This window comes from Lemur catta, chromosome 6 (genome assembly GCF_020740605.2).
Source record: "Lemur catta isolate mLemCat1 chromosome 6, mLemCat1.pri, whole genome shotgun sequence".
NCBI lineage: Eukaryota > Metazoa > Chordata > Mammalia > Primates > Lemuridae > Lemur > Lemur catta.
In genome coordinates, this window is record NC_059133.1 from 22,455,529 (window position 1) to 22,468,650 (window position 13,122).

Genomic DNA, 13,122 nt, shown 5'->3' on the forward strand with positions numbered 1-13,122 from the left:
CTTGATATTGGTCTGTTCAGGAGTTCTATTTCCTCCTGATTGAGTTTAGGGAGGTTATGTGTTTCCAAGAATTTGTCCATTTCCTACACATTTTGTAGCTTTTGGGCATATAGATTTTTATAGTATTCAAAGAAAATGGTTTGTATTTCCATGATGTCTATAGTGACCTCTCCTTTTTCATTTCTGATTGAATTTATTGAAGTCCTTTCCTTTCTAGTTCTTGTCAATCTAGCAAGAGGGCTATCAATTTTGTTTATCTTTTCAAAAATCAGCTTTTGGTTTTATTGATCTTCTGTAAAGTTCTTTTATTCTCAATTTCATTTAGTTCTACTCTAACTTTAGTTATTTCCTTTCTTCTGCTAGGTTTAGAATTAATTTATTAATTTGCTCTTCCTTTTCCAGTTCCTTAAGATGGTTTATTATTTTGTTGATTTGTGAGCTTTCTGTTTTTTGGATGTGAGCATTTATAGTTTTCCTCTCAGGAATGTTTTTGCTATATCCCACAGGTTTGGATAGCTTGTGTCCCTCTTATCATTTAATTCAGAGAATTTTTTTATCTCCATCTGAATCTCTCCCTTCACCCAGCAGTCATTCAGTAATAGATTGTTTAATTTCCATGACTTTGTGAAGCGGTGAGCATTTCTGTTGGAATTGATCTCTAGTTTTATAGCACTATGGTCTGAGAAGATACATGGTACAATTTCTATTTTTTTTTAATTTATTGAGGTCTGATTTGTGGCCTAGGATGTGGTCAGTTTGGGAGAAAGTTCCATGAGCTGATGAGAAGAATGTATATTCAGCTTTATTTGGGTGGAATGTTCTGTAGATATCTATTAGACCCATTTGTTCTAGAACTCTCTTTAAGTCCATTATTTCTTTGCTTTTTTTTTTTTTGGAGGATCTGTCCATTTCAGACAGTGGGGTGTTGAAATCCTCTGCTACTATGGCATTACTATTTATCATGCTATTTAGTTCATACAGGATTTGCTCTATATATCCGGATGCTCCTGTGTTGGGTGCATAGATACTAAGAATTGTTAAGTCTTCTTGTTGAATTTTTCCTTTCACCATTATATAGTGACCATCTTTGTCTTTCTTAACTTTTTTATTTTAAAATGTATGCTGTCTGAAATCAGAATCACTACCCCCGATCTCTTTTGGTTTCCGTTTGCCTAAAAGTTTGTTTTCCAACCCTTGACCTTGAGTCTAAAAATGTCTTTGTGGGTTAGATGCGTTTCCTGGAGACAGCAGATACTTGGCTTATAATGTTTTATCCACTCAGCCAGTCTATGTCTCTTCAGAGGACAATTCAAGCCATTCACATTTTTTGAGAGGATTGATATTTGAGGTAGATTTCTGTTCATATTGTTGGGTAAGTTCTTATTGTTTTATTTTACCTCTTGAGCCATTGTGGAATCTGGGTTCTGGGCTTTAACACTTGAGTGTTTTTAATTTGGTGGGTATCTATTGTGCTGTTCATTGTATAATGAAGGTCTGAGTACTCCCTGCAGAGCAGGTCTGGTCTTCACAAATTCCATTAGTGATTGCTTGTCTGGGATGGTCTTTATTTCTCCCTCATAGATGAAACTCAGTTTTACCAGGTAAAGAATTCTAGGTTGGCTGTTGTTTTGTTTAAGAAGATTGAGGATGGGTCCCCAGTCCCTTCTGGCTTATAGGGTTTCATTTAAGAAGTCTGCAGTTAGTCTGATAGGTTTTCCTTTATAGGTTATCTGTTATTTTCATCTTACTATGTGAAGGATTTCCTCTTTCATGTTTACTTTGGGCATTCTGATAGTTATGTGACGTGGTGTTTGCCTCTTCACATTGAGTCTCCTGGAAGTTCTGTGTGCTTCTTGTATCTGGATATCTAGGTTTCTGGCCTGGCCAGGCATATTTTCCTCCAGTATTCCAAGAAATAGATTTTCCAACCCTTGTGTATTTTCTTCTTCTCTCTCTCCAGGATCCCTATGATTCTTATATTTGGTTTCTTTACATAATCCCACATTTCTTGTATGTTCTGCTCTTGTCTCTCGCTTCTGTGTTCTTTTTCTTCATCTGATTTGTTTAGCACATAGGCATTATCTTCAAGCTCTGAGATTCTCTCCTCTGCATGATCCATTCTATTTTTAAGGCATTCCACTGTGTTTTGAAGTTCCTTGAATCCCTCCTTCATTTCCAAGATTTCCTTTTGGTTTTTTCATAATATTTCAATTTCTTTAGAGAATTTTGTATTCATTTCCTGTATCGTCCTCATGGTTTCCTTGTGTTGGGTTTCTGTTTTCTCTTCAATTCTATTGAATTTCCTTATAATCCATATTTGGAATTCTTCCTCCACCAATTTAATTATTTCATTTAAATTAGTATCCAATTTTGAGAGTCTCATGATTTCTTTTGGGGGTGACTTTTCTCTCTGCTCTTTCATATTCCCTGTGTTCTTTCTCATCAGGGTAATTGATTGGGAACTGGGAGTTCTAGGACTGGTTTGTGCCCTTAACTTCAAACCCTCAAGGGATGTTCCTTAACAGTGGTGGGAGGAGGTGCACTGGACTTATACTGCTTTAGAAGTATTTTGGCAAGTTGGGTTACCTCTGATCTGTTGTCTTCACCTTTTGCCAGTGGAGATTAGTGAGTTTGGTCCCCCAGCTTAAGCTCCGATGTGGTGAATCACACCTGTGTGCATAACTCCACTGCTCTCTAATAGCTTGAGATGGAGGGCACTGTGTTGAGCTGTGGGGTTACCCTCTCTGTCATTGGTTGTAGATTGTGTGGAGGAGCCAGTTACCGAGGTAATCTGATGCCGCTGTGTTGGTTTCTGGTCCCTGGGTGAGGAATACTAGTGCCCCAATCTTTAGGAAGGATCTTGCCACTCCCAAGGTTTACTTGGACCCTGTTCCCCCTTAAAGTGGTGGTAGGAGCAAGGCAGATCGCAGCTGCTGCCTACCAGCCTGGATGTGTGTGCTTCTGTGGTTGCTTTATCTGCTGCTAGGGGGAGCCACTAATGTTATTCAGGGTTCTCCACCACACTTGGGAGGCTGCTCCTGATGGGAGGGGTTACTTGGTGCACCTTCCGTGGCCTCTGGCCAGGATTTTCCTTTCCCGATCGCGAACCCCACTGTTGGCAGCCACTAGAACACGGAGATCAGGCCCTAGAGTTATGATCCTACTAGATGACCTAAGCCGGTCTGACAGGCCGAGTCACTGGGTTGTCAACTATTGATCTGTGCCAAGGCCCCGCAGATTCACACCAGTTTCACAAGGAAAGTGTTTTTGTTTTTGTTTTTGTTTCATCTCCCTACCACCAGGGGTGGAGCCTACCACTTTTGGTGCGAAAGTCGCACTAGGGGGAGGGGTGAGGCCTGAGTCCACCCAGCACCCCAGTGCCTGTGAATCTCATAGGTGCCAGCTTCCCATGACTAGGGAAATATTCAAAATTTGCCCATCAAAATGGGCCTGGCTAGTTGACAATAGGTCGCAGAAGGGCACAGCCTGTCATGAGAGTCCCCTGCCTAGAGGAAGGGAGCTGCCCCAAACTGTAGCACACCACAGTGTCTGGATTGGGGACCCCCAAAATGGCGACCACCCACCTGCAGAGCGCTAGCACTGGGGCAACTGTTCAGCAGTTGGTGCATGCCAGATTGGGGAGCTGAGTCAATAGGATGCCCCATTGTCTCTTGTGTGTCGTCCTCCCACAATCTCGCATCTTCCCGGCAGGAGGTCTGGCCCTTTCTGACCCGCCCTGAGCCGGCCTAATTACCCACAGTAGTTTTCAGGGTAAAGCCCTCTTTTCAGTGTTCGTCTACATTGTTCTTCTCCCGCTGACCGCTAGAGGTGAGGTGCTTGTCTGTTAACTCCCTGGAGCAGTAGCTCAGACCAGTTCCCCCCTATCCAGTGCAGTCCTAGCACAGAGCTCCAGGGAGTTCAAGATGCTTCCCGCTAGTGTCTCCTCTCCACAGAGCCCAATGGCTCCTGTCAGGGTTTTGCACTGACTTCAGGCAGGTCCCTGTCTGAGTGGGTATGGAGGCCAGTGGGGAAGCAGGACATTCTCCTGTGGGTCAGATCCCACTGCACTCACTGGCCAGGCGGGCCCAGCTATCCTATACTCTATTCTCTATTGTTTATCTTGCACTCTCCAGACTTCAAGATCCTATCTCCCATTCACCTTTCTTTTTTTTTTTTCCATGCTATGTGTCCCACACTGTTTCTCTGAAGTTTTACAACGCTGTTCTTGCTGGGGAGTCATCCACTCATGCATAGCAGACCAAGTTCTTCACCTCTTTCTCTGGGAGCAGGGAGCCAGGAGGTCACCTTTACTCCACCATTTTTCCTCCACCCCTATTCCTGCGGATTCTAATCCAGTGGAACCCACTCCTCCTCTGCTGTCTCCTCCACCGGAGAAGCCAGTGTCCCCTGCTGAGAAGGAGCAAGTGTCCCCTACTGTACTATTTATGGTGATGAGATTTGCTAAAACAATGGATCTTGTTCTAACTACCCAGCCTTTTCATTAGGGGCCCACTGCTCAGATATATCCAATACAACCCACACCTTTAAAATGGACTACTAATTTGCACATCTGGATAGAGCAGTCGCCCATTAAGCAGGATAAATTAAAAACATTTAAAATCTCTTGTCTAGGACCAACTTAAAGCAGGACATATAGAACCTTCCTTGAGCCCACAGAACACTCCTGTATTCCTCATACCTAAAAAGAACAAGTGGTCTTTACTACAGGACCTAAGAGCTCTTAATGCTATTATAGTCCTGATGGGACCTCTACAACCTGGTCTTCCCCAGCTGTCATTACTTCCTAGAGATTGGCCTTTGATTGTAATTGATTTAAAAGATTGTTTTTTTACAAATCCTCTAGCAAAACAAGACCAGGAAAGATTTGCATTTTCTGTTCCCACTTATAATAATGCCCATTCAGTCAACAGGTATCACTGGGAAGTCCTTCCACAAGATATGTTAAATAGTCCCACTATTTGTCAATGTTATGTTCATCAAGCCCTACTCCTTTCTTGGTGCTAGTTCCCATCTGCTATCACCTATCACTATATGGCTGATGTATTATTAGCAGCTCCTATTCAAGCAGAATTATTATCATTGTTTATCCATGTACAAACATATACTGCCGTTCATGGGCTGCAAATTGCCCCAGACAAAATATAACCTACCCAACTCTGCACTATCTTTATTATCTACTTTCTTCACATTCACTGTGACCCCCCAAAATAGCAATGTGTCCTTGCCTTCTACCCTGACTCTACATTCATAACAACAACTTTTGGGACATGTGAATTGGATACATCTCACTTTAGGAATTACTAACCAACAAATACATCATCTTACTAATACATTAAAGGGTGAATCCAGATCCATCTTTACCTAGTTCACCAACATCTCTGGCATTATGGAAATTCTATGCTATCAGTGAAGCCCTTAATCATTGTCAGCTGTCACATATAGACCCAGGCAAACCCTTTCTTTTATTTATCTTCAACACCCCCCCCCCATGTCCAGCTGCTCTTACAGGCCAATTAACACCTCACATCGCTCCTTTAGAATGGTTATTACTACCTCAACTCCCTCCAAAACCTTTTCTCCCCTTCTAGATCTCTTTGCCCCTTTGATTATTAAGGGACGCTGTCATACACAACAATTGTTTGGATTAGCTTCACACACTATATGTCTCCATATTCCTAAAAACTGCTTCAAAGCAACGTTACATAATTCTTTACTTTGGCAATCAGCCCTTGCCAGTTATGTAGGTTCTCTTTCCTTCCATTACTCCTCCAACAAGCTTCTCTCCACTTTCTCCTTACTTCATGTACAACTGCTTACAAAACTCTCCCCTATACCTCTTCCCACCACCCGGACAGTGTTCATAGATGGCTCAGAATGAGCATCTAAAGCAGGAATTGCATGGAAAGATAGTGATTGGAAATATTTATCCACTTCCGGTTTTCCCTCTACTCAACAAGCAGAATTAGGGATGCTTATAGTAGCTTTATTTATTTATTTATTTTTTAAGTAAATGCATTTTTATTTGTTTTCTTTAGTGGTATCTTTTTTTTCCTTTATTTTTTTATTTCAGCATATTACAGGGGTACACATGTTTAGGTTATATATATTGCTCTTGCCCCCCCCCGAGTCACAGCTTTAAGCGTGTCCATCCCCCAGATGGTGTGTACTGCACCAATATACTCATTCCTCCTTCCCCTTCCCATCTTCCTGATACCCAATGAATGTTATTACTATATATGCACTTAAGTGTTGATCACTTAATACCAGTTTGATGGTGAGTACATGTGCTGCTTGTTTTTCCATTCTTGGGAAACTCCACTTAGTAGAATGGGTTCCAGCTTTATCCAGGATCATATAAGAGGTGCTATATCACCATTGTTTTCTTGTGGCTAAGTAGAATCCCATGGCATACATATACCACATTTTATTAATCCATTCATGTATTGATGGGCACTTGAGTTGTTTCCACATCTTTGCAATTATGAATTGTGCTGCTATAAACATTTTACTGCAGATTCTTTTCTATAGAATGTCTTTTGTTCTTTTGGGTAGATGCCCAGTAATGGGATTCCTGGATCAAATGGTAGATCTACTTGTATCGCTTTAAGGTATCTCCATATTGCTTTCCACAGAGGTTGCACTAGTTTGCAGTCCCACCAGCACTGTATGAGTGTTCCTATCTCTCCAAATCCACACCAACATTTGTTCTTTTTGTACTTTTTGATAAAGACCATTCTCACTGGAGATAGGTGATATCTTATTATGGTTTTGATTTGCATTTCCCTGATGATCAGAGATGTTGAGCATTTTTTCATGTGTTGGCCATTCTTCTGTCTTATTTTGAAAAGTTTCTGTTCATGTCCTTTGCCCACTTTTTAATGGGGTTGTTTAATTTTTTCTTGCTGATTTTCCTGAGTTCTAAATAGATTCTGGTTAACAGCCCTTTATTGAATGTGTAACAGACAAATATTTTCTCCCATTCTATAGGTTGTCTGTTTGCTCTTGTGATAGTTTTCTTGGCTGTGCAGAAGATTTTTAATACGATCAGGTACCATTTATTTATTTTTGTTGTTGCTGTGATTGCCTTTGGGGTCTTCTTCATAAATTCTGTGCCTAGGCCAATGTCCATAAGAGTTTTTCCAACACTTTTTTCTAGAATTCTTATAGTTTCATACCTTAAACTTAAGTCTATTATCCACCATGAGTTGATTTTTGTGAGAGGTAAAAAGTGTGGATGCTGTTTCAGAATTCTACATGTGGCTATTCAGTTTTCCCAGCACCATTTATTGAATAAGGATTCTTTTCCCCAGTGTATGTTTTTGTCTGCTTTGTCAAAGATTAGATGGCTATATGAGGATGGTTATATCTGGGTTCTCATTTCTGTTCCATTGGTCTATGTCTCTGTCCTTGTGCCAGTACCATGCTGTTTTAGTTATTATAGCCTTGTAGTGTAGCTTGAAGTCTGGTATATTGATTGTTTTTGCTGATTGATTCTTTTTGCTTAAGATTGCTTTTGCTATATGGGGTCTTCTCTGGTTCCATATGAAGCGTAGAATTATTTTTTATAGGTCTGTGAAAAAAATTGGTATTTTAATAGGGATTGCATTGAATCTGTAGATCACTTTCAGTAGTATAGACATTTTAACAATGTTTATTCTGCCAACCCATGGGCATGGTATGGTTTTCCACCTGTTTACGTCCTCTGCTATTTCCTTCTTTAGTATTTCATAGCTCTCCCTGTAGAGGTCTTTTACCTCCTTAGTTAAATACATTCCTAGGTATTTTACTTTCTTTGTTGCTATTATAAAGGGTACTGAGTCTTTCATTTGGTTCTCAGTTTGACTGTTGTTGGCATATAGGAATGCTACTGATTTCTGTATGTTGATTTTGTAACTTGACACTTTGCTGAATTTATCAATTCCAGTAGTCTCATGGCAGACTTTTTGGGGTTTTCTAGATATAAGATCATATAGTCAGCAAAGCACGATGGTTTGACCTCTTTTGCCCCCATTTGGATGCCCTTGATTTCTTTCTCTTGTCTGTTTGCTCTGGCTAGGACTTCCAGCACTATGTTTAATAGAAGCAGTGATAAAGGGCAACCTTGTCTGATTCCAGTTCTAAGTGGGAATGCTTTTAATTTTTCCCCATTCAGTATGATGTTGGCTGTGGGTTTGTCCTATACGACTTGTATCATTTTTAGGTAAGTCCTGTCTATGCCTATTTTGTTAAGCATTCTTATCATAAAAGGGTGTTGAATTTTGTTGAATGCTTTTTCTCATCTATTGAGAGAATCATATGGTCTTTTGTTTTTGCTTCTATTTAGGTGGTGAATTACATTTATAGATTTATGTATGCTGAACCATCTCTGCATCCCTGGGATGAAGCCCACTTGGTCATGATGGATTATTTTTTTGATAAGCACCTGAATTCGGTTTGCTAGGATTTTTTGAGAATTTTTGCATCTACATTCATAAGGGATATTTTTCTGTAGTTTTCTTTTTTCGTTGCAGCCTTTCCTGGTTGTAGTATCAGGATGATGTTGGCTTCATAAAATGTGTTGGGGAAGATGTCTTCTGTCTCAATGCTGTGCAATAATTTCTGCAGGATATGCACCAGTTCATCTTTGTAGGTCTGGTAAAATTCAGGTGTGAAACTGTCTGGTCCTGGACTTTGTTTTTAGGAAGGTTTTTTTTATTGCTGTTTCAATTTCGGTACTTGATATTGATCTGTTCAGGAATTCTATTTCTTCCTGGTTGAGCCTAGGGAGGCTGTGTGTTTCTAAGAATTTGTCCATTTCCTCCACATTTTCCAGTTTAGGTGCATAGAGGTTTTTATAGTATTCATATGATATTTTGTATTTCCATGGCATCAATTGTAATTTCTCCTCTTTCATTCCTGATGGAGCTTATTAGAGTGATTTTCTGCTTCTCATTAATCTAGTCAGAGGCATTTCACTTTTGTTTATTTTTTCAAAGAACCAAATTTTGTTTTATTAATCTTCCATATAGTTTTTTGCATTAATTTCATTTAGTTCTGTTCTGATCTTCATTTTTTCTTTTCTTCTGCTGGGTTTAGGGTTGGTTTGCTCATCCTTTTCCAGTTCTTTGAGACAATTCATTAGATTGTTGTTTGTGATCTTTCTGTCTTTTGGATATAGGCATTTATGGATATAAATTTTCCTTTCAGGACTGCTTTAGCTGTATCCCACAGATTTTGATAACTTGTGTGTCCTTTATCATTTAGTTCAAAGAAGCTTTTGATTTCCACCTTGAATTTCTCCTTAACACAATAATCATTCAGCAGGAGGTTGTTTAGTTTCCATGACTTTGTGTAGAGATGAGAGTTTCTGTTGGAGTTGATGTCTAATTTTATTCCACTGTGGTCTGAGAAGATGCATGGTATAATTTCTATTTTTTAAAATTTTTTGAGCCAATGAGAAAAACGTATATTCAGTGGTTTGGGGTAGAATATTCTGTAAATGTCAGGCCTATTTGTTCTAGAGTTTTGTTTAAGTCCATTGTTTCTTTGTTTATTTTCTATTTGGAGGATCTGTCCTGTTCTGTCAGAGCAGTGTTGAAATCTCTGCCTAATATGATGTTGCTGTTTATCATTTTGTTTAGATCAAGTAGGATTTACTTTATGAATCTGCGTGCACCTGAGTTAGGTGCATAAATATTTAGAATTGTTATGTCTTCTTGTTGAATTGTACCCTTCACCATTATATAGTGACCCTCTTTGTCTTTTATCACTTTTGTTGACTTGAAGACTAAGTTATCTTAAATCAGAACCACCATGCCACCTTTCTTTTGGCTTCTATTTGCTTGAAATATTGTTTCCCATCCATTCACCTTGCATCTGAATGCATCTTTTTGGATTAGATATGTTTCCTGAAGACAGCAGATACTTGGCTTATGTGTATTTATCCATTTAGCTAGCCTGTGTCTCTTTAGTGGGCGGTTCAAGCCATTTACATTTATTGAGAGAATTAATAAGTGGGGTCGATTTCTGTTCATCCTGTTAAGTTGAACTTTGTTGCTCTGTTTTCTCTCTTGGGCCACTGTGATATCTGGCCTTTGACCTTTAGCTTTTGGATGATTTTACATTCGTGATTGTTTATTGTACTGATCTCTGTGTAATATTTTTTTGAGTACTTCCTGGAGGGCAGGTCTTGTCTTGATGAATTCCCTCAGTCTTTGCTTATTTGAGATCTGTATTTCTCCTTCATATACCCTACTTAGTTTTGTGGGGTACAAGATTCTAGGCTGGGCATATTAGCTTTAAAAACATTTCCATTAGAACCTGTAAACATCATCACTGACTCCCATTATGTATTCTATTCCATTCTCCATATCGAAAATTGTATCATTAAGGACATACCTAATCAAATTTTACTTCAACAGTTCCTTGTTCTATAGCACTTAGTAGATATCTGGCGATGACCCCTCTTTCTTTCTTTTTTTTTTTTTTTTTTGAGACAGAGTCTCGCTTTGTTGCCCGGGCTAGAGTGAATCCCGTGGCATCAGCCTAGCTCACAGCAACCTCAAACTCCTGGGCTTAAACGATCCTACTGACTCAGCCTCCCGAGTAGCTGGGACTACAGGCATGCGCCACCATGCCCGGCTAATTTTTTCTATATATATTTTTTAGTTGTCCAGATAATTTATTTCTATTTTTAGTAGAGACGGGGTCTCACTCTTGCTCAGGCTGGTCTCAAACTCCTGACCTCGAGCGATCCACCCACCTTGGCCTCCCAGAGTGCTAGGATTACAGGCGTAAGCCACCGCACCCGGCCCCCCTCTTTATTTCTTATATTCATGCTTGTACCCTTTTGTCTGGCCCTCTGACAGAAGGAAATAATACTGTTGATAGTCTCATTTCCTACCATGGATATTCTACTAATGCCTTTAAAAATGCCATAACGTCCCATCAGATCTTTCACCAAAATGCTTGAACACTTATTAAACAGTTTCCCAGTACCCAGAATCAAGCTTGTTACATAATATGTGCCTGCTCAGCTTGTCAGGCTGTACAAGGTGTGCCTTTATCACTTGGGGTTAACCCTCCTGGCCTAACTCCTAACTCACTCTGGCAAATAGACATTCCTCCTTTCCCTGCCTTCAGGTGCCTTCGATATCTACATGTAACTGTTGACACTTACTCAGGAATGATTCATGCCACTCCATTACCAGGTGAGCATGTCTCCCATGCTGTCACTCACTTGTTAAACTCCATTGCTTATCTAGGGCTTCCTCATATTGCAAAGATTGATAATGGACGCCGTTACACTGCAATTGCCTTTCAGACTTCCTTACAGGACTAGAACATTCTCCACATCGCTGGCACTCCACATAACCCTACTGGATAGGCAGTTGTTAGCGGACCAATGAGACATTAAAAAACTATTTGGAAAAACAAAAGGGGAGGGCCCCTCCCCCAACAAAGAGTAGCAAAAGCATTATACACTCTTAATTTTTTGACTTTGTCTAGTCTCCAGCCTTCCTCCACCATGGTCCTTCATCATTACACCTCCCTTTCCGGATCCCAACTGGAGGCCCGACAGAAAGTGTGAGTGCGGTGTTGGGACTCTGCAGGAACCTGGGGTAGCCCTTTTGGTGTGTTAATATGGGGAAGTGGATATGTTTGTATGCAAACTTCTACAGATCCTGAGTGGTTCCCTTCCAGACGAGTTCGCCTACATCATAAGCTGGATTTAACAAATGAAATGTTTCTCCCTCCAGCCACTGCTGACGGGGGTCCCGCTGCAACAGACACTTAACACCATGACGGTGCCCAGGATCACAGTGGGATCAATTGAAACAACTATAGACACAGGCCTCAGCTATGATAACACAACGGGGGGTGCCTCCTACCCCGGGAAACACTATTCTGGTGTATTTGGCTATTGTTGCCCGTAATAGCAGTCAGCTACCCTGAGGGCTGCTTTGCAGCCTTTTTCTCCTTTTATTTATCTCAGGCAGTACGGCCACAGTTTACTGGGCTCGTGTCTTAAACCTGCCTGTGTTTAAACCCCTAATATGGTCGGATTCAGGGATCTCTCTGTCTACCAATGACTCAACATGGACTGGAGGAGAATGGTTGCCTTCACATTCCTGGTGGAGAAATGGAACAGACTGGCTTAATATCACAGAGTCAGTAGTTTATCATTCCTGTAATCCTCCTGTGGGTGTTACCAATTATGTAATACAACATGGTGTGTTCCCATGACCACCCAAAAATGTTTATACTATCAACCAGTCATGCTTGGTTTTGTCACTTTCTGTCTCTTTTACTTTCTAGGACAGATCTGCCAATTGATGACGTACCAGCACCATTATGAAGAGACATTGGCTGAAGATTACATCTCTCTGTCTCCTACTTGCACTCCGTCTCTAATTTTAGATATACAAAAAGGGGGACATGTAAGGGCTGGGCCTAGAAGGATGGATGGATGGATGGATGGATGGATGGAAAGAACGTGAGCAAGGTGAATGAAGGATCAGGCGAAAACACCTGCCCAAAGCTACTTGCTTGTTGTGTGCAAAGGTCAGCTGAAAATAGCTGACCTGTATGGAAGTTGTTAAATTAACATATGGCCCTGACCCTTTGCACATGTCCTCGGAAATAAATACGGGGAGGAACTTAGCTGAAGAGGCCATTTTCTCCTTCAGATTTTAATCTCTGCCTTTCTCTCTAAATGCTATATGTTTCGAGTAATTATTCATTCCTTCACTACTGAGCTCAGGAGTGAAAAGTAGCTGCAACAATGGTAGTGTGATGTTTCTATGACTTGGTTGGCAGTATAGAGTCAGTGGTTTCTGTGATTTTTCTTAATGGCTTAGGGAACAGTTGGAGCTGTAGGGATGTTTTGCTGGGGACGTGAGCACCAACTGAGCCAGTCTTTGAGCCCCAGTGGCGGAAGCAGTGGGCTAAATATGCCTAATTTTAGACCCCAGAGCAGCTTATGCTGGCAGTGGTGTTAGGGTGTCCTAGAGGCCAATTCTTGGGCCTTCAGTGCGCATTAGCTAGTATTTGGGGCAGAGGGCTGAGTGTGTGAGTTGGTCCTCAGGCCACTGAGCAGTTGGTGTGATGTGGGAGGTGGCG